The sequence below is a fragment of the Rousettus aegyptiacus genome, unplaced genomic scaffold (genome assembly GCF_014176215.1).
Source record: "Rousettus aegyptiacus isolate mRouAeg1 unplaced genomic scaffold, mRouAeg1.p scaffold_m13_p_5, whole genome shotgun sequence".
NCBI lineage: Eukaryota > Metazoa > Chordata > Mammalia > Chiroptera > Pteropodidae > Rousettus > Rousettus aegyptiacus.
In genome coordinates, this window is record NW_023416308.1 from 56,203,320 (window position 1) to 56,221,940 (window position 18,621).

The following is an 18,621-nucleotide window of genomic DNA, read 5'->3' on the forward strand; positions in this document are numbered from 1 at the left end:
TGGTGCCAGTCTTATTATCTGGAAGCCAACTTCCCAAAGCCTTTATCAAGGAATTACCATTCATTCCCTATAAATGAAGCATAAAAAATAAATAAAAAGGAATGTTTTTGAGGTTGCTAGTGGGGAAAAAAGGAAAAAGCAGCCAACCTTTGATTAGACAGGGTCGCTGATGTTATTCTATATAGACAGTGGAGCACGAGAAAATGTTTTTACCAATAAACTGCTGGTTTTGATCTCCTAAAAGAAAGTCTACCTGAAAGTTGTTTATAAATAATTTTGTGATTTACAGGAGACCTCAAGCTAAATGGACTCTTCAATCTTGACTTCGGTCTGAACAAAGTCCAGAGTGTGACTAAGTCCCGAAGAGTAATTCTTGTTTATTCCTGGGGAGAATAAAGAAAAGACCAGAACAATGAGAACTAAATCCTTGGGACACAAAAGCCTGGGATGCAACCTCACAGAGTGACTAAGAATGCAGACTCTGGAGCCAGGCTGCCAGGGCTGAAATCCAAGTCCCGTCACTTACTGGCTACATGACCTTGGGTGAATTACTGAACTCCTCTGGGACTTTGTTTCTTCATGTGTAAAAAGTGAGTAGCAAAGGCATAACCACCTAAGAGTTGTTTTGAGGATTAAGTAAATTAATATTTGCAAAGGGTTTAGAACAGAACTTGGGACTTGAACATTATTTAAGTTTATTAAATAAAATGTAAAATAAATTTAAATAAATCAATCTGACAGTGCAGCATCAAGGAAGCTTTCAAGGTCCCACCCCTCAGAGCTACTCTGATCATCCATATGCCAACCCTTCCACAGAAGTCTGCACGAACAGGCAAACTTATTTTTCTGCAATCCACTCTACACTTCATTGAATGGTCTCTCTCATGGGTTCAAATCCAGTACCTGAACCCTGACATTTAATTCAAGCAATAGGATCTGACAGAGACTCTCTCCTTGACCAACCTTTAGTCAGACTTTTCTGAGCCCTCTTCTTGACTAGGCCCTCTACCTTGGCTCTCCTTCTTCTTTGGGCCTATATATATAGCCCTGTTTTAGCAATTCTGTCAAATCAATTTAAAGAGAACCCCCACCCTGGCTATCAGATCAGATTCCTCATCCCCCACTTCCACGTTTGATGCATAAGTCCTAGGCCTGCCTTCACCAAAATCCTCCTCCAACCTCTCCTTGCTATAAATCCCCACTTGTTCTTGTTGCATTGAGTTGAGCCTGATCTCTCTCCCATATTGTGATACTCTTGACGCCTATAACCATAGTCCTGAATAAAGTCTTCTTTACCATTTTAAGAAGTGTCAGAATATTTTTTTTTAAGAGACCAACTGTGGCCCCGTCCCAAGAATTCTTATAGTAACTCCCCATTCATGAAACTCCAAGCCCAAGCATTTATCAATGGAAGCACTCAGGAGCAAATAGGTCTCCAAACATTAAGGTCACTTTTTGCACTACTGTGACCCAAGAACTCACTAATGTCCTCATACCAAGGACAATTCTGAAGACCTCAAGCCTCAGAAAGGCTTTTAAACAAAAACACAAATACACACACAAGAGACTGAGTTTTTGTTTTTTAATCTTATTTAAAAAAACAAACAAACAAAAAACACACAAATCATGCTCCGGAAAGAAGTTGCTACTGACATTAAAACCTCTCCCTACGAGGGGAATAAAATTTGGGGATCAGCTCATATTCTACTTGACAGGTCCTTTCAATTTAAGAGAGGGGAAAGGTCTAACAGGTTAAGAATGATTCTGCCCTGGCCTTTCAGGAAGAAAGATGAAGAGAGCCTCCTTAGTGAATAATTAGTCAATGAGAAAAGCAAAGGCTTCATCAGAGCTAGACTTCACCAATTAGCTGTGAGGGCTTAGCCAATCACTCATCCTTCCCGAGAACCAAATAATTAACAACCTCACAGGGTTGTTAAAAGACTAAATGAGGATGTGCCTGGTATACACTAGGTAACTCAATAAATGATTTTAATTATTGTCATTCAAGTACAACTCATAAAGGTGAAAAAGTTGACTGGCCTCCCAGACAAAGGAGGCATTTATCTGAGAGTGCCCAGCTCTGGCTAAGGGTAGAGAAATCATAACACCTATATCAAATGTTATGAGAAGACAAAGACAGAAAGCAGACCTGTAGGATAAGGTTAAGCCAAGGTGAATGCGGGCACTCTCCCCAAGACTTAGGGAAAAGCATTCCATTTAACACCCCTTTATTTTTCTACACACAGTATATAAAGGCCTTATACTAAGCTGGATTTGAAGGCACAGATGCAATTCCTACAAAGCAGAGTTGAGAAAGGGGGATGTTTTATACACTGGATCAGGATGCTTAGGCACCCTGTAACAGATATCCCTCCTCTGAGTTTCTATTTGGAAGCTTTTTCCTTGGGAACTCTTGACAACCCTCCACAATCAACCATTTCTTCCTAGGCCATTCTTTGCTTCCCATGACTTTGCTCCTTGACTGAGAGAGGTAAGCTGCCTCATCCTGTCACAAAGGTCACAATGAATGCACTATAATTCCCATCCCCAAACAAGAACTCAGGAGCCTACTTTGTAAGCTATCTTTGTCAATACAGCCAAGTGAAAGTAGGCACTCTAGTGGCAGATTACCTGGGTTAAGCATCCTACGTCCACCAATCAATGGCATGACTCTAGGCAAGTTCCGTAACCTCTCTGTATATCAGCATCCTTATCTATTCATGGAACAGAACCCATCTCTCAGGATTAATGTGAGGAGTTGATGAGTTAATACAGATGAAACACTTAGAACAGTGTCTGACAGATGGTTAAATACTTAAAACATGTTGGCAATTTTCATGTTGAACATCTCAGAAAAGAAAAAGGTAAAATTTCAGGAACAAAAGTGGCAGCTGTTAGAACCTAGATATCCCTCCTCGAAAAGAACTCAAGAAAACAGTCTGTTGATAGCAATTTCAAATTCTTCCCTGGTGCACTGCAACCACGTGGTGACAGAGACAATCTGATTAGTCAGTATTTCTGTGTTAAGAGACAGGTTTCTATTTCAATCCTGGATGGAATCGAGAATGCTTGAATGGTCGCTTCACAGTACTTTTGGGAGCATAATGAAAAAGGATTATGCAAAAAATATGGTTCTCTACTAGTTCAGATGATAATTCCAAAAAGTAAAGGGGAAATTTGAAATATAATTTATTTTCAACTTCAAGTGTCTGAGTTCTTGATTTTCCTTTTATTTGTACTCATTTAAAAAAAAAAAAGTAATGACGAGGCCAAAAGTATTATTGAGGCAAGGAACTTATATTTTCTGACAGTAATATACACCAAGCTACAAAATGAGGAATCCAGCTCATGCTTTTATCTTGGCTCCATGTCTTACCAAGTGTGAAATTCTGAAATGGAAAACTCAACACCTTCCACCAACTTAAAAACCACATGAAACGCACGATTCCCTTATTGTCTACAGTTTCTAAGCAATGACTAGATGCACACAACCAATGTACTGGTTTTAAAACCTTTTAAATAAAGTTGATTCACATGTGATTATATAGGCCTTGAATTTTAAAACTAAGTTTTTAAAGTTTATTGTTGAATTTTAAAGTATCAAATTGTGTGATGATAGACGACATTTTTCTTAAATGCAAAAAGAAAGATCAGGTGAATAAAACATTATGAGCAAGAAATCTAGTTTAGGCAAGGGTGTCTCTATTTCTACCCAATTATTAGAAATTACAGACAAACAAGAAAAAGATCCCAGTCAGAGCCACCATGGCTGTATTCTATGGTGAAGGTAGAGGAAGAACATTTACTAGAGAGCAAGGCTGTCCACAGTAAAGATGCTGCAAGACCACTCACATTACATCCTTTCCATTTGCCTAAACTGCAATGTAAGCATAACATGTCTTCACATGTATTCACATTATAACTTGCAAGAAATTACACTGGGTTTTACTTAGTATGTTTTTATATCAAAGAATTAACCTGTAGCACCCATAATTAAATAATGTTAATGAAACACTAAAAGTTCATTTCATTAGAGAAATACAAAACAGTAACTATCTAATTATAACTCCTCTTACACACAGACTTAAGAGCGGAGTCTACCTGTTACTTTAGAAGTGTTAATAGAATTACTTTTACAATGTCAGTTATGGAAGTGAGCTATATTTATGTCAGAACAAGCACAACCAGCCTGTTCACTGGTATAAAGCAGTCCTTCCTGAAATCCAGTTGCTCTGGGAATTAAAATTAAGCGAGACTCACAGGGGAAATATATCCAGACATACTGTTGAAGAATTATCGTCTTCACACTACTATGCAAAAGGCAGACAGTACAAAGCAATGGGAATACAAAGGTAAAAACAGGAAAAAAAAAAAAAAAGGTAAAAATCCTACCCTCCCCTCTAAAAGGACAGAGTTCAATAGGGGCATGAGGCATATAAACAAATCATATCACAAGTCAATGGATAATTCTCCAACAGAGGTTAATAGCACTATCACCACAGATAGGATCTACTATGTGCTGATACTTTTCCATGCTCTTAATGTAAATTAAACTATTAATCCTCATGACAGCCACATAAATTATCATCCCTCCCATTTTACAGATGAAGAAAATGATGAACAGAGGTTAGATGACTTCTCCAAAGCCACACGAGCTGGTAAATAACAAAGCCAGAATTTCAACAGGGAGCCTGGCTCCAGAATCCCCACTTAACCGCACTGCCATACTGCTCTGCATGTAGAAATGGCAGCTGAGAAGACAAAATCAGTTCTCCTTGAGCACGTGGGGAAAGGTTCTCATTAGAATGAATGAAATGACAATGCACTAGGCAAGACCGAATAAAGAAAATGTTCAGAATCAGCCAAAAAAGCAGCTTCTCTATCTACATATCCAACCACATCTATCCAGGCACACCAAGCTGAGATACTGGGTACTACCAGTAACAAACTTTCCAGTCTCTTGTACCTATATTTTTCTTGTTATTACAACTCTTGAGATACGCTCTTCTCCCACATTCTTTCAACATTTCTCTCCAGCCCCATTTCCTCCAAAAGGTCTTCCTAATCCCTTCCAATTTGGCATTATTTCCTCCTTTATACATCCCGCTGTATCCTATAAATCTATTGCTTTACTTTCTCTCTTTTACCTTTAATCCAGTTATACATAAACCTAGTTTATTCATCTTTTTTTTTAATAGTGTATAAAAGGTAGGAAACTACCATCTATGAATACTTCTCCAGTATCCTACATCACATGTTGTATACAGCAGGGACTCAATTGCTGAAACCATGAATTTCTACAAGATGGGTAAACAGTCCAACCTTCCAGAGGCCTGTCACCTTTTATTCTTCCTGTTTGCACTCTTGCAAGCCCTTAATGTGGCTGTTCAGCCACTTGTAAAACATGGGTTATTCACTTTCCAAAACAATAAGTGTGTTTTACTATTTATGGGAAGCTTTGATATACATTTACAATAATGATAGTAATAGTGTTGGTAAGACATTTTACTATTGCAAAGTTTCTACATATTTTTCTTAATTCTGACATAATGCTTTGAGTGCTGAAGCTCTTAAAAAGTTAAATAAATTAATTTGTCAAGAGTCTAAGAGCTGGACTCCAACCTGGACAGGTCTTCTGCTTCTCAAGGTGGATGCTCTAATGTACACCATAGCTAATCCCCCCGACCCCCGAAATAAATAAATAAATAAATAAAAATAACAAGCATTCAAACCAGGGAGAGTATAACCTTTAGACAACAGCTAGCTAATACTTTACCTGCTGGGTAAAAGTTCTAAGATTGTATGACTCCATTATTAGACTATATGAGGGAGAGCTAACTATGCTTATTAGCATGGAATAAGCGAGCAGCAAACATATATTAGATGGTCATTATGAAATACCATGCCAAGTCAAAGGAAACACATATTCATTCTGGACTTTCTCATTCCACAAAACAGCTGAATAATGTTCTAGGTGTTAAGCTTCCTGAAGATAAGTATATATTCTTCACCTCTTTGCCCTTAATGCTCAACAGAAGGCAAACACATGAGTGAAGAGAAGGAATGCATAAAATGAAATCACTTCAACCAAACTGCTAAAATTATTAACATTATGTAGCTTGAGAAATGAGAAAAGACACCATTCTTGTTCTAACTATCCTGGGACCTTAAACTTTTTTGAACTTTCCAGTCCTGTGTGAATGCCTGGATATATCTGGACCTTCAAGTAACCCTCTAATTATCCCCTCAAGATCCATGCCACCTGATTACCTCAGAAAGACTCACATACACATCCACCTGACATCCCTTATTCAGACCACCAGGATCTAACCAGACCTCCCACAGTCATCGTCCTAACTGTCTGACATCTGACTGACGACCATTCTGGACCAATCTAGAACTAAGAATGCAAGACAGATCAATTTCTTACAGAAAAAAAGTACATTCTTGAGAATTAACTTTTTTTCTTCTTTGGAACACTTCTGGATTTTTACCTAGCTATGTTCCCAATCTGCAATCTCCAAGACCCTTGAAGAAATCTCTATCATTTATTTCTTTTGAAACCTCCAGACCCTTGAGTTCATTCAACACACACAAGAAACCAGAGTCCACAGAAATGTGTATGCCAACTACTAACATCTTTATAATGCAAGAATCCACTATAAATTACTGTAAAGCTTATGATACTGAAAACATACATGTGTATAACTGCAAGCCTTAATAAAAAAAAATTCTGTACTTTACACTGCAGAATGTCAAGGAATTACAAAATAAGCCTTGGTTCTTAATAGCTGCAGTTTGACAGTTATTTGTTTATTTATTTTAGTGTTCTCTCAGAGAACTACAAATGTCAGATTGCTAGATGGAGAAGTCAAAGGAAAAAAAAAAAACACTCAATGTGGCAAAGTATAAGAAAAACATAATGAGAACTGCTTGTCAATAAAAATCATTTCTACGGCTCTTCTATTAAAATGCCCACTTTGCTCTTTTCTGTTTTACATAAACAGCTTGAAAATAATAGTTGTCCAATATTAACAATTAAAGAAAAGTCTTCATGAAGAAGGCCCAGGACAAAACGTGGTACTAGTAATTGATGAATAAATAAATGGAAGTTGGGCTGAAGTGAAATTAACTGGCTTATAGTAATGGAACCAAGAAATTCTCTTTCCTTGGAGGCCTCAAGAAACACTGCCGTGCAGCAACAGCCATGTCCAGAGGAGGTCACTGGAGACAGAATTACCAGAGGACAATGTGTTCTAACGCTGTTCTTTGTGCTCCTGGAAATGAAAATAGAATGGACTACTCTGGGCCACTAAATTGTCTCTCTGTAGTTTTGGATGTAACAACATGGTTTTGTCACTGTAAAGTTGGTAAAACAAATAAGCCTAGCTTTAGATGGCCTCATTCACTTCTATACCAGATACGTATTCAGGTTCTTATATCTGCGTCCTGTTTTGCAGTGGTACATTCACCCTTCTAAGCAGGCAGTATAAGTCAAAGAGTCTGTTGTTTTCAGTGATGAACAAAAGTCTTACATGATGAATGTGCTCAGATCCAGAACCAAGTCCTTCTTTAGAATCAATCCTTTTTTTGGTGTCATGGACTAAGTCCGCATGAGAGTCAGACATGTACATCAATCCAAGGGCCACCACTTACTGCAGTGTCTTAGAGCAAGCTCTTAGCTTCTCTGAATCCCAGGTTCCTCACACAAAAGGAAGATACTAATTCCTCGCAAGATTGTTATGAAATTCCGTCATATACAATGGGCTTAACGCAATGTCTAATACAGAACAGAAACTTGAAATACTGGTTCTCAACAAATGTTAACTATTAAACCACGATTTATTATGATGGTAAATGCAGAATTTGAAATGTTTTTATTTTAAGCATAACATATTTAATCTATGTATTAAATTTCTATCTTCGGGAGAGCTTCAGTAAAAATAAATAGTGAGCTGACCTCTAATGAAGACCAAACAGTTTGCAATCCCATAAATGATATGTCTGGCAAGTAGTTCCAGAATATTCTGGCCTAAAAACAATAAAACAGGAACCAATATTTGGCCAGATTTTATCCAGTTTCTATAAAGATACAAATTCCATAAAAATTAAAAACAAAACAAAACAAAAAACCACAAAGACTTCACTATTGCTACAACCCAAGTTAAAAATAGAAAGTTCAAAGGATGAAATAAACCACCCATCCTTCTACCCTAGGGAAAAAATCTTAAAAAGAGGGTGGGGGTGAGGCAGAGCAACGAAACAGTGGCACATTGCAGTTTCTCCAGATTCTCTTCCTGCCTCTAAAGGCATGCCTTTGCTGCCTCCTTTGAGACTTCTCTTCCTTGTACTTTCCCTCAGAAGGAAGGGGTTGTCTTTACCCACACCTTGTTGTGCCTCAATACTTGTTCTCTTTTTAAAAGCATTATCTGTATCTATATGCAGGCAACTCCTAAGTGGTGGTTTCAGTTTGGATGCTGGAATACGAAGCAAACTTTCCTAAACCATTTCCCTCGCCTTCTCTTGATTTAACTAGAAAATACTGAGTTACTCAACATGAAGGAGGGCTATGCAATTTCCCCAAGCTTTCCAGCAACACAGGGATGACCCGCCATGTATTCCTGGGCTTCCTGGTCTACTTTCCCAAACCTATGACCTCTTCCCCTAGTCCAATCACTCACTAATTTCCCATTGTTTGCCAAGAATCTAAAACTTACACTCCTATGAATAGATTCGGCAATGGAAGATATATTTAGCACACTAGCCTCATTTCCGACACATTTTCCTCCTGACTACTTGAAGTACCTATCTAATCAAGATGACTGACTACTCTGGAAGGAAGAGCATTTGGTGTTACATTATCTTTCATGTCATATATCAGCCTATTGCAAACTCTTAAAACATCCTTTTTCTATCAGTCCCTTCTTGGTATCCTATGCCAACCACATTTGTGGTTAAAACATGATTTGGCTAGTTTAATTTCCTTTTAAAAGCACCATACTAAGTTGTTACCTACTAGGCAATTCAAGCTTATCACCTTTCCCCTGTTTTTTAGGCCTTTTTCTCACTGTTCTTTGCACCTTCAACATTCCAGCCAAATCACTCTAAACTTTAACTCTCTCGAAATCCATTCTCTGATTCCCCATGTAGGACACAGCCCTTTGTCTCTCCTGTGACCTTTAAATGTCTTCAAATAAATAAATAGTCACAGTGTCACCGTGAAGGTGCATCATCTCTTACAAGAGCAGCTGGCTATACTTGAACATGATGCATGTAGCTTCCTTTAGTCCTTTTAGAGACCTTAAGACCTGCCTCTCTAAATCAATCTGAAAGCCATCCTAAATAATCTCACCAGGGCATCTGCTGATTTTCAGATACTGAATACTGATTTATCATACACAGCAGTGCGCCAAGGGTTCAGAAAGCCATGGATACTTTTAGTGTACCTTCCTGGTACTACAGCTTTTATTAGAAAATTGGGGAAAAGGAAGCTAAGTAGTTTTCACCTGTTTTACATTTTTTAAAGCACACATTTTGTGGGGAAAGCTGAATTCATATTCATTTATTATCTTATTGCCTCCACTGAGGCAGCCAGTTTGGGCCATGTCCATTTTCCCCTCCTCTGACGGAAAATTTTGAGAAGTATTACATTACTGAAATCTACCTCTTTTTTGAATGTGTATTGATATACCCTACAATTTTTTTTATATTATTAATTGTGTCAAAGTCCCATAACCCTCATCAGACATTAAGGAGAGAGAACCTCTATAGCCTTTCTCGCATCCAGCACAGGGCCTTGAAAACAGGACGCTGTCCATAAACAAAACAGAATGCAGGAATTCAGAGTATGTATTTAGGAAAGGTAAGCCAAGGCCTTTCCAGGACTGGCAAAGAGCAGTCCTCAAAGATAAGAAGTCAAGTGTTTAGAGGCTAACTTGCCCACCCAACAAATATACCTAATGATATGAGCATCAAATCAAGTAGATGAGATCTGAGGCAGCAGAAAGAATGGTAGAAGAGTCTTTCAAGATCTTTGGCAAGCTGGGCAAAAAGCAAAGCAGTGGAAGCTGACAAAAGCAGCCCAGATATTTTAGGTGCTGACCTAAAATCTTAGCATTGCTTTAGTAGAAATCTAACTCTAAAAATGATTCTGGTGATCTAATCAAGTTTGATGGGAAAAACAATCAGTTAAAAAAAAAAAATCAAGTTCCACAAACTTAGAGAGAGCTAGTGTGGATTTTATTTCCTTACATCATCCTCTAATACAAAGACATGATTTGTATTAGAAATGATACAAGTAAGGATTTTGGTGTCCGACTACTAGTCGAACGCTCAGTTTTGCTATGTGGACAAGTTACTTAAACGCTTCAAGTTTCAATGTACCTATCTGTAAAATGAATATTAATATAAGTAACTTCATAGGATTGTTGTAACAATCAAATGAAATTAGCATAGCACACAGTAAAAGCTTGATTAACTATCGCAATTATAGCTACTAGTATTTCTCAGGAGGAAATCACTCGCTAGAACATGTTATTCTTGGCCATCGGTTACTAGACCTATGTCAAGCTTACCTCTCAGGACTGAAAAAGATAACTCACATCATATGATGGCAGCAAATTTAATGCAGATAAAGTACCTGTCAACTAAAGTGACAACAAACATCATTACAGTCAAATTGTCTATTCCAGAAGGAAGTTCACCATTTACTTAAGTTACTTTCCCATCATTGTTTAGCATCACACATTAAAGTTCTACAACATTCATTTTGCCTCTGACTGAGATTATTTCTAAAGCTTCAAAGCATCATCTCAGTGGTTAATAGATAATTTGCATTGCACTATTCCTTAAAACATTCCTAGACCCCATAATGAAATCCTTTTAACCAAGCAAAGAAACAAGCTAATGTACACGAACCTCCAAAATTTTCCCAAGCAACATTTAAAGTGAATGACTAGCTCAGAATATGGGTACAGCTTAAGAAGCTGGCTATGTTTTTGTGACAACAATATTTGGGTTTTCACTATCATATTTTTATTGATTTTCTATGGCCAAATAAAGGTGTACAGTAATCATGCAATATCATAGCTATACATGAACAGTATGGCTATGGCAAAAGAATTTTTTCATATAGCAACATGACTAACATCCTCTTAAAAGACTGAAAGTATTTTATAATGAATAGTAATTGAAAGGCAAATATATAAGCCTCTTTCTTGGAAGAGATGTGAAGTATGCTGGCATCATGCCTCATTCCTCCAAAAAGAAACAAAAGAATGACACTGTCAAACAGGGTTGAGCCTGAGTTGCCAGGGAGTAAGTGCACAAAGATCATTATTCTCCATTTACACAATGTTTTTTGTAAGCTATTTTCAATAAACTTGTTATCCCACATGTTTAAAGACTTCATTTTTCTGCTGCCCTGCCCCATTTTAAAACACTAAAGCAATCTTCAAGACTATTTCAGGAAAACTGCATTTTAATATTATAGATCTCATTGTGCTCCTTTAGTGTGAACCCCTCACCCCATCTTTAAGTTATCACAATAGAGATGAAGATTTCAGCGAGATTTTATTACTTTTTTTTTCTAATTTAAATTCCAATTATTCTGCTTTTAATAATTTGACTGATTACAGCCATCGCACGACCTTAAAAACACAATATGTGACTTTTCAAATAATATTTACACCCTTTATCTCACTGGAACCCTACTGGCAAAACAGACTGAATAGATCATTATTTCCATTATACATATAAGGAAACAAAAGCCCAAGGTTAACTAATTTATTCAACCAATAGAATCAAGGCTGGAATCTGAATTTCCAGGTCAACGCTCTCTATACCACTTTAAATAAATATTCCTCTTACATACTGGACTTAGCTCAGTAGAAACTAAAAATTTTACCAGATCATATACAATCTCTTTTTGTTATTTATCATTTTCCCACTTTAAAAAAAATCCTTCATTCTTATGGATCTTTATCTCCATGTAACGATTTTAACTGCTAGTGTATTATATATTTACACGAATGGTCATGATAAAAATGCATAAGTGGTTTTGAAGATACACATCACATGGTTAAAGGATTATTATTTTGGGGTGGTTATATTTATCAGAAAAAAGATAAATACCAATCTTTTATTCCAAAAACCGAAACTCATTCACATAAATGCCAATGCTGTTCGAGTTGCCAACACATGCACTTCCATGGTCTGTACGGTCAGCAACTGCTCACTGTGCTTCTGAACCGCTAAGACGTATTCAAGCAACCAGAACTGAGAATTCCAACTGTGTCACCTGCGCGACTACGTCTGGCTTTAATGCTTTCCACACTTTGGAAAGCATCTTGTCTCTAATTATTGCATCTTGTCTCTAATTATTTTATTGCTTCAAATAAAGGGACTTTTCATACAAATGATATACACAATTTATGTCAGGCTTTTATTAGACAGCATGAAGCCAACTTGTGATCAAGTCACCATTCAATTCAAAAGCTTAAATATATGTGGTTTTCGGTTCTTACCTGGTATTTTTGGCTTACTTCAAAATTTTATATTAGTTCTCCAACTATTAAAATTGTAAGTTGCTGTTAATTTTTATTTATCACAGCTCATACAATCTAAATTGCAAGAAAGATGCCTCCCCAATTTTAGGGATACTAAAATATAAAAACTGTACAACTTTGGATCCATGCGTATCTTTATATTTTATACCTCACTGACATTGAACAATGGCAGTTTTTGTAACAAATGACACTGTCGAGAACAGAATTATCCCTAGTTTTAAGGAGCTAATAACCTAACGAAACAAATAGCACAGTACAGGGCCTCGACCACTTTTTCCTCTATTTAAATGCCACAGAAACCTAACACCATGAAAATCCTGTTCTGAAAATACTCCATCTTTGATAGTGGGAAGTAAAAAATTAGTTCTCTCTAGCTCGGCTTTTCATTCTTGGGTATATAAAAGGCCCGAAGACTTCAAACCTCCCAGACTTGTCTCTGGCAGAGTCTCCGAGCTTAAAACAAAAACTGAAGGAGCAGCCAGCAGCTGTGTGCTAGTGTAAGCCGCTTGAGCCCCCTAGAAATGCCAAAACAGTGTGACTGTGGGTGACATTTTAACAAGGGCTCTCCACATAATGAACAAGTCAGGCACTGTAGTCTTCTGTATTTTCTGGATGAAGATTCATCAGAAAAGACATTAAACTGAGAAGTGAAATTATGTGTATTATTTGCTACACATGTTCCCAAGTACAGAAAAGTCTCTAGAAGATTCACATTCAGTTTTGATGCTGTGCGGTGAAGAAGTCAGCTGTTGTGATTTAAGGTCAGTGACTTTTCCGTTAAATCAAGTAAAGTTTGGGCACTAGTTGCCACAGGTCTGTGGCGGGGCGGCGGGCGGGGTGGGGGGGGGTGTTGCGGAAACGGAGGGGTGGGTAAGCACTCTCCTCAGCTAATTTAGTAATTTAAGATACATCAGAACAGCGAAGGGTACACTTGGACCTCTCTATGAGAATCCCTAGAAATCATGCTGTGAGTGACTAATATCTGCTACAATAGCAACATTATAAAAAGTTACACTGAACGTCAGACTACCTTAACGTCTAAATTAGATCATTTCAATGAAATTAAATGGTGTGTTTCTTTAATCACAATGCCTTGAACCAGGGGAGAAAAGAAGGATTAACCACAGAGAAGTCCTTGGGGTTTTAGCTTCACTGAGTAGCAAACCTGCTGTATAATCAACATATCACTTACATGTAAACAGTAGTTTCTAAATGGCTTGAGAGATTTTCTTCCTGAATACTTTGACTGTTATCCTGCAAACAAATCTTTGTGCTATGAACCTGCATTATCTGTGGAGAAATAATTTGCTCATTCAGGGTAAATTTTAACCCTGCATCAGTTGCAACTGCAATAAATCCTAAAACAGGTAAGCACAAATTAATGAGTTTCTTATTGAAAAATGTTACAATGAAAGATGAAAAACTTAACAAAGTTCATATTATCAAAACTGTCCCACATTAGGTTCATTTAATCAGTCTAAAGGTATGTATTAACTTCCCTATCTATGCAATTTTGATGTTGCTCTGTCAAGGAAGATTCCACTTCCTATCATCCAGACATTTTGGTAAGAGGGATGCAGAGTGAATGTGGAATGTCAGAATACTTGATGACTACTAGAAATGAATGGAGAACAAATTTTGCAAAATTAAAGACATTAAAGATAGTACTTTCTCCAATCTCCATCGAGTAGATCTGAGGAGACTGTTATCTTGTCAAACCACATAATTTAGAACCTCCGGAGTACTCAAAGGTAGTGCAAGATGAGTGATAACAATAGCAGCTAAACAGCACTAAAGTAGGTGAGGATTTACACGAAACAAAATATTTCTCCAAGAAATTGTTACCTGAATTATCTAAATGTAGACAACTATTCAAAACCACAGCGGCTCCTCTAGAACACACACATGCACATACTTATACATAACCTCCCCTTGTTCATTTTTCTCAGTAGCGTTTATAACCAACCGACCTATGACACATTTTATTCATTAATTTGTTTCCCCCAAATAGAATATAATTTCTATGAAACACAAATTTTTGCCTAATTTGTTTCCCCCAAATAGAATATAATTTCTATGAAACACAAATTTTCGCCCGATTTGTTCACTGTTCAACAAACAGATTTGGGCCTAGAACATAAAAGGCATTTAGTTTTGATAAACAGAAGAATAAGACTAAAAGTATATACTTTTTAAAGATCCTTTAATAGTAACCGTCTCAAAATGGGATATGTATACCCTATAATGGACTAACAGGATAATCATAGCATTCATTATTTTTATAGAAAAACAAAGACATTATGGAGTATTACAGAATAATGTTTTAAAAGCTCTCAAAAGAAATGCTGGTTTGTGATAGGCAGAATGGAGCTGTACAGTGAATAATCATATGGAGAAACAGGAGTAAGTGTGTAGAATAGGATATGTGCTTCCTCTCCTTGTTAAAAAGTAATTTTTTAAGATGTCTAAAAAGTAACATGCCTGAACCAAAACATCAACAGAAACGATCACATTGTTTTAAATACACCTAAAAAAATAAACATTTTCCAGTCATGCAGTCCTCTGTTAAGCAATCTTCATTAATGCTAATCTGAATTAAGTAATCAAAGACAGAAGTTTTCAGTTTATTTACTACAAATGTGGAATAAAGGAGAAAGGTGATAGTGAGAAATCCACATAAAGATGGGCATGTTCTTAACTCAAAATTCCTTAAAGTACCAACTGGTTTCTGAGATGAAGACAGTACCTTTTTGAAAATCATAAAGTTAGCACTTGTTACATAAAAGATCTGTTATTTAGCTCTTTCTTTCCGCACTAGAACTTAAACATGTCTGATTACAAAGTTAGTGCTCAGTATTTCAATTCCAAATTGAGGAAGAGTTCTTTCATGCCCCTCCAAATCTATCAGTGCCCTCGTTTACAATGACTAGTAAAAACCTACATTGATTCATATGGTTAAGTGCACAAGGAATCTTACCAATTTGATGAGAAAGATTTTTCTGATAATCTCCCAAATTAATCAGTTTAAATTTTATGTATTCCCATTATATAACGTGGTTATAAGTAGTTTTAAAAAGGAATTAGCTTGAAGTTAATGATTTAGAATCGAAATGCTCATCTAACCTAACAATAATCCATTAACATTATAATACAAAGGCCTACCTATGTGTTATACAAAAAAAAACAAGACCTTCTCTCTCATCCAGGAGTTAAAAGCCTAGTAGGGAATAAACGGATTTTTTTCATCAGGAGGATCCAGTGCCGTGATAGTATCTGATCCACAGTGAGAGAGAGGCAGGAGATGGTCTGAAGCAGGAGTAGGAACTACCTTAGGGAAAGAAAAGGGGTGACGACTAGCTGCAGCACCATTCAGAAGAGCGGCCCTTCGTTTTTTGTTTCCTGAAGAGATCACTGAGTTCCTCTATTTTTAAAAAAAAATCCACAAAATTGACATAGACAGGTTGGAAGCCTCAGGTAAAAGCAGAGCACCTCGGGGATTTTCCTCCAAGCCTCAGTATGCCAGATCCGCACACTGCAGTCACCAGGACAAATGGAAAGGCATGCTTGCTCTACACTTAGTTAAGGATGAAATAATTTTCAGATTAAAATAAGTACTTCTCATACTAAGTTATTTTACCAAAATTAATCTCTACTTTCACAATGGAACACCATGGGAAAAGCCTTCCACACAGAGAAATCTGCTTCCCAGGCAGCACTTCAGTAACATGGGTTCTCTTTAAAACTTTCAGGCTTACGCAGTTAATTGATACACCATAATTCAGATTTCTAGTAACTGAACTGGTCAAGGAAGCTAGGCCTTCAGGGTTCTTCAGTCTAGACTAAGGCCTGCAGAGAGAAGTCAAGGGATGTGTAAAGGTCAGTTACAGGAAATGGTCCATAGTGGTGTTTCCTTTATCCCACGTTCCTCGATTCTCATACTTAACCTTCAGGCTTTGCAGTAGCATCACAGCTCACTAAGTATAAGAACAAGGCTCCCTCTTTACCTCTCATAACATGAACTCTGTAAATCCGTCTGCTTTTCTGCCCAAATCCACGAGACTAAAATGAGGTCTCATGTCCTAGTTCCAGGAATAACTAAGCTTCATACATAACCCTGCCAGCTTTTGTCACCTTAGGACAGGAGAAATCAAGAACAATCATAAGTACCCCTTTACTCTACATATATATTTTAAATAATCCAGTAAGTAAAGTTCCAAAGCTTCCTCCAACCCTGTGTCAAATGACAGCAGTGCCGGAACCTTCCCTGGAGTAGCAAAGCCCGACACTGGACCACGGGGGGAAATGCAAGGGGCAGCCAGCTACCAGGAGCAACATATCTGCCCAACTCTTTATCTTGCATTTTCTGGCCCAGGCCTCCTTCACTTTCAGGAAGCCATGCCATATAAATTCCTGCCTTCTAGGCATTTTTCCTCCCCGCCCTCCATTCTCTTCCCTCACTAGACCATAAAGTCCTGGATAGTGTTCACAGCTTGGACGGTATTATCATCAGGTGGCAAATAAGAGACACCGGTTTAAATCCTAGTTCCATGAATGACTAGTTTTTTGTTTCCTTGAGAAAATTACTTAACTTCTTCCTCACAGTCTAAATTTTCTACATATAAAAGAATGCTATTGCTTACTTCAGTATTGGTGGAAAGATTAGAGAAATACAAAGCCCTAGTGTTTAAGTTAACGTTTCTTTCCCCTCTATTCCGAAGAAAAAAGTGAATGCGTCATATAAGAATGGAGGAGGGGTCTACAGTCATGCCACCTGGAACAAGCCTGATCCTGTCTGATCTCAGAAGCTAAGCAGAGTCAGGCCTGGTTAGTATTTGGATGGGAGATCACCTAGGAACACCAGGTGCTGTAGGATTTAAAAAAAAATAAAAATAAAGGATTGTAAGCTGACGAGGTCCTTGCAATCTGTGAGGACAACCAAAATTTATTTAAATTTAGATAAATTTTTTAAAAAAGAATAGAGGAGGAGGGAGTTTGGATAGTGACCAGCATAACCTGGTCTTTTAAAAACTAATATTCATGATAAAAGTCATAGAACAAGGAAATTTAAAGTATATTTTAGCATTTTAGATTTCACTGTCACAAGAAAAGTTTGAGAAATCATACAAAAAGGATGAACATACACACATATGTACTAGCTTTAGTGAGTCCAAAATTAGAAGGGAAAAAAAAAACCCCACCACCACACTAATCAACTTTTAGCTTTCAGGATGACACCAAGTAACTCTGAATCTTAAAAACAAAATTCTATACACATGCAACACATCACACGCAGAATCTTTCCATAGATATTCACTGCTCTAGGTAAAAGGCTTCGCCACTAGTGTTTTAAAAAGCTGCAGCTGGACTATGGGTCAGATGGCACTCGGCAGTTTTGTGTGTGTTGGGGGTGGGGTGTGTCAGGAATGAATGTGGTTATCAAGGCATTTCTAAGTAGGGAACCCTTGGAACAACATTAGAGTGAGGGTCATGGGAAAAGAAGTTTTGCTCACCCTACTTCCTGGCGGCATTTTCAGTACACAAGCCATAAGCAATTCATGTTTACAAAATGGAAGGAGAAAAGAGGGGCTTATTAGATAAAGGGGGCAGGGGAAATCAACCTATACATACACACAGATTATACATTACACTTTTAAATTTTTTTTATTTAAAAACCATGAATAGTTTATAAGACTTGGATAGCACACTTCATTGTGCAAAGTATAATCCTTACTATTTTAATAAATTGAATTAGGTTAGAGTATTTTTATTAAAGTCTATCACATGAATGAAACTCAATTAGGAAAGAAAACAATCATGATATATCTACTTCATCCTCCTTGGGGAAAAAAATTGTGCAATTTGAAGTTATTTTCATTCATAGAAAAAGTCTTTCTCAGGATTTCAAACTTTCAAATTTAGAGTTCTTCATGTTAAAACAAGATTGTTTAAGAACTAAGTGAATGTATTCTGCTAGACTTGAGGTAAAAGCCAAGGGCATTTTAGCTACCATAGGTCAACTGTTCCTCATTTTTTAATTGCTTTGCTAAAACTCAGA

The 18,621-nt window shown here is 37.1% G+C and overlaps 1 protein-coding gene and 1 pseudogene across 1 annotated transcript in view; one reads left to right on the forward strand and one right to left on the reverse strand.

The window, feature by feature from the left end:
* The window catches only part of ARHGAP42 (Rho GTPase activating protein 42), a 223,325-nt gene that overhangs the window by 164,686 nt on the left and 40,018 nt on the right, over nucleotides 1–18,621 (reverse strand). The window lies entirely within an intron of this gene.
* On the forward strand, nucleotides 17,321–17,439 carry LOC118603050 (annotated as a pseudogene).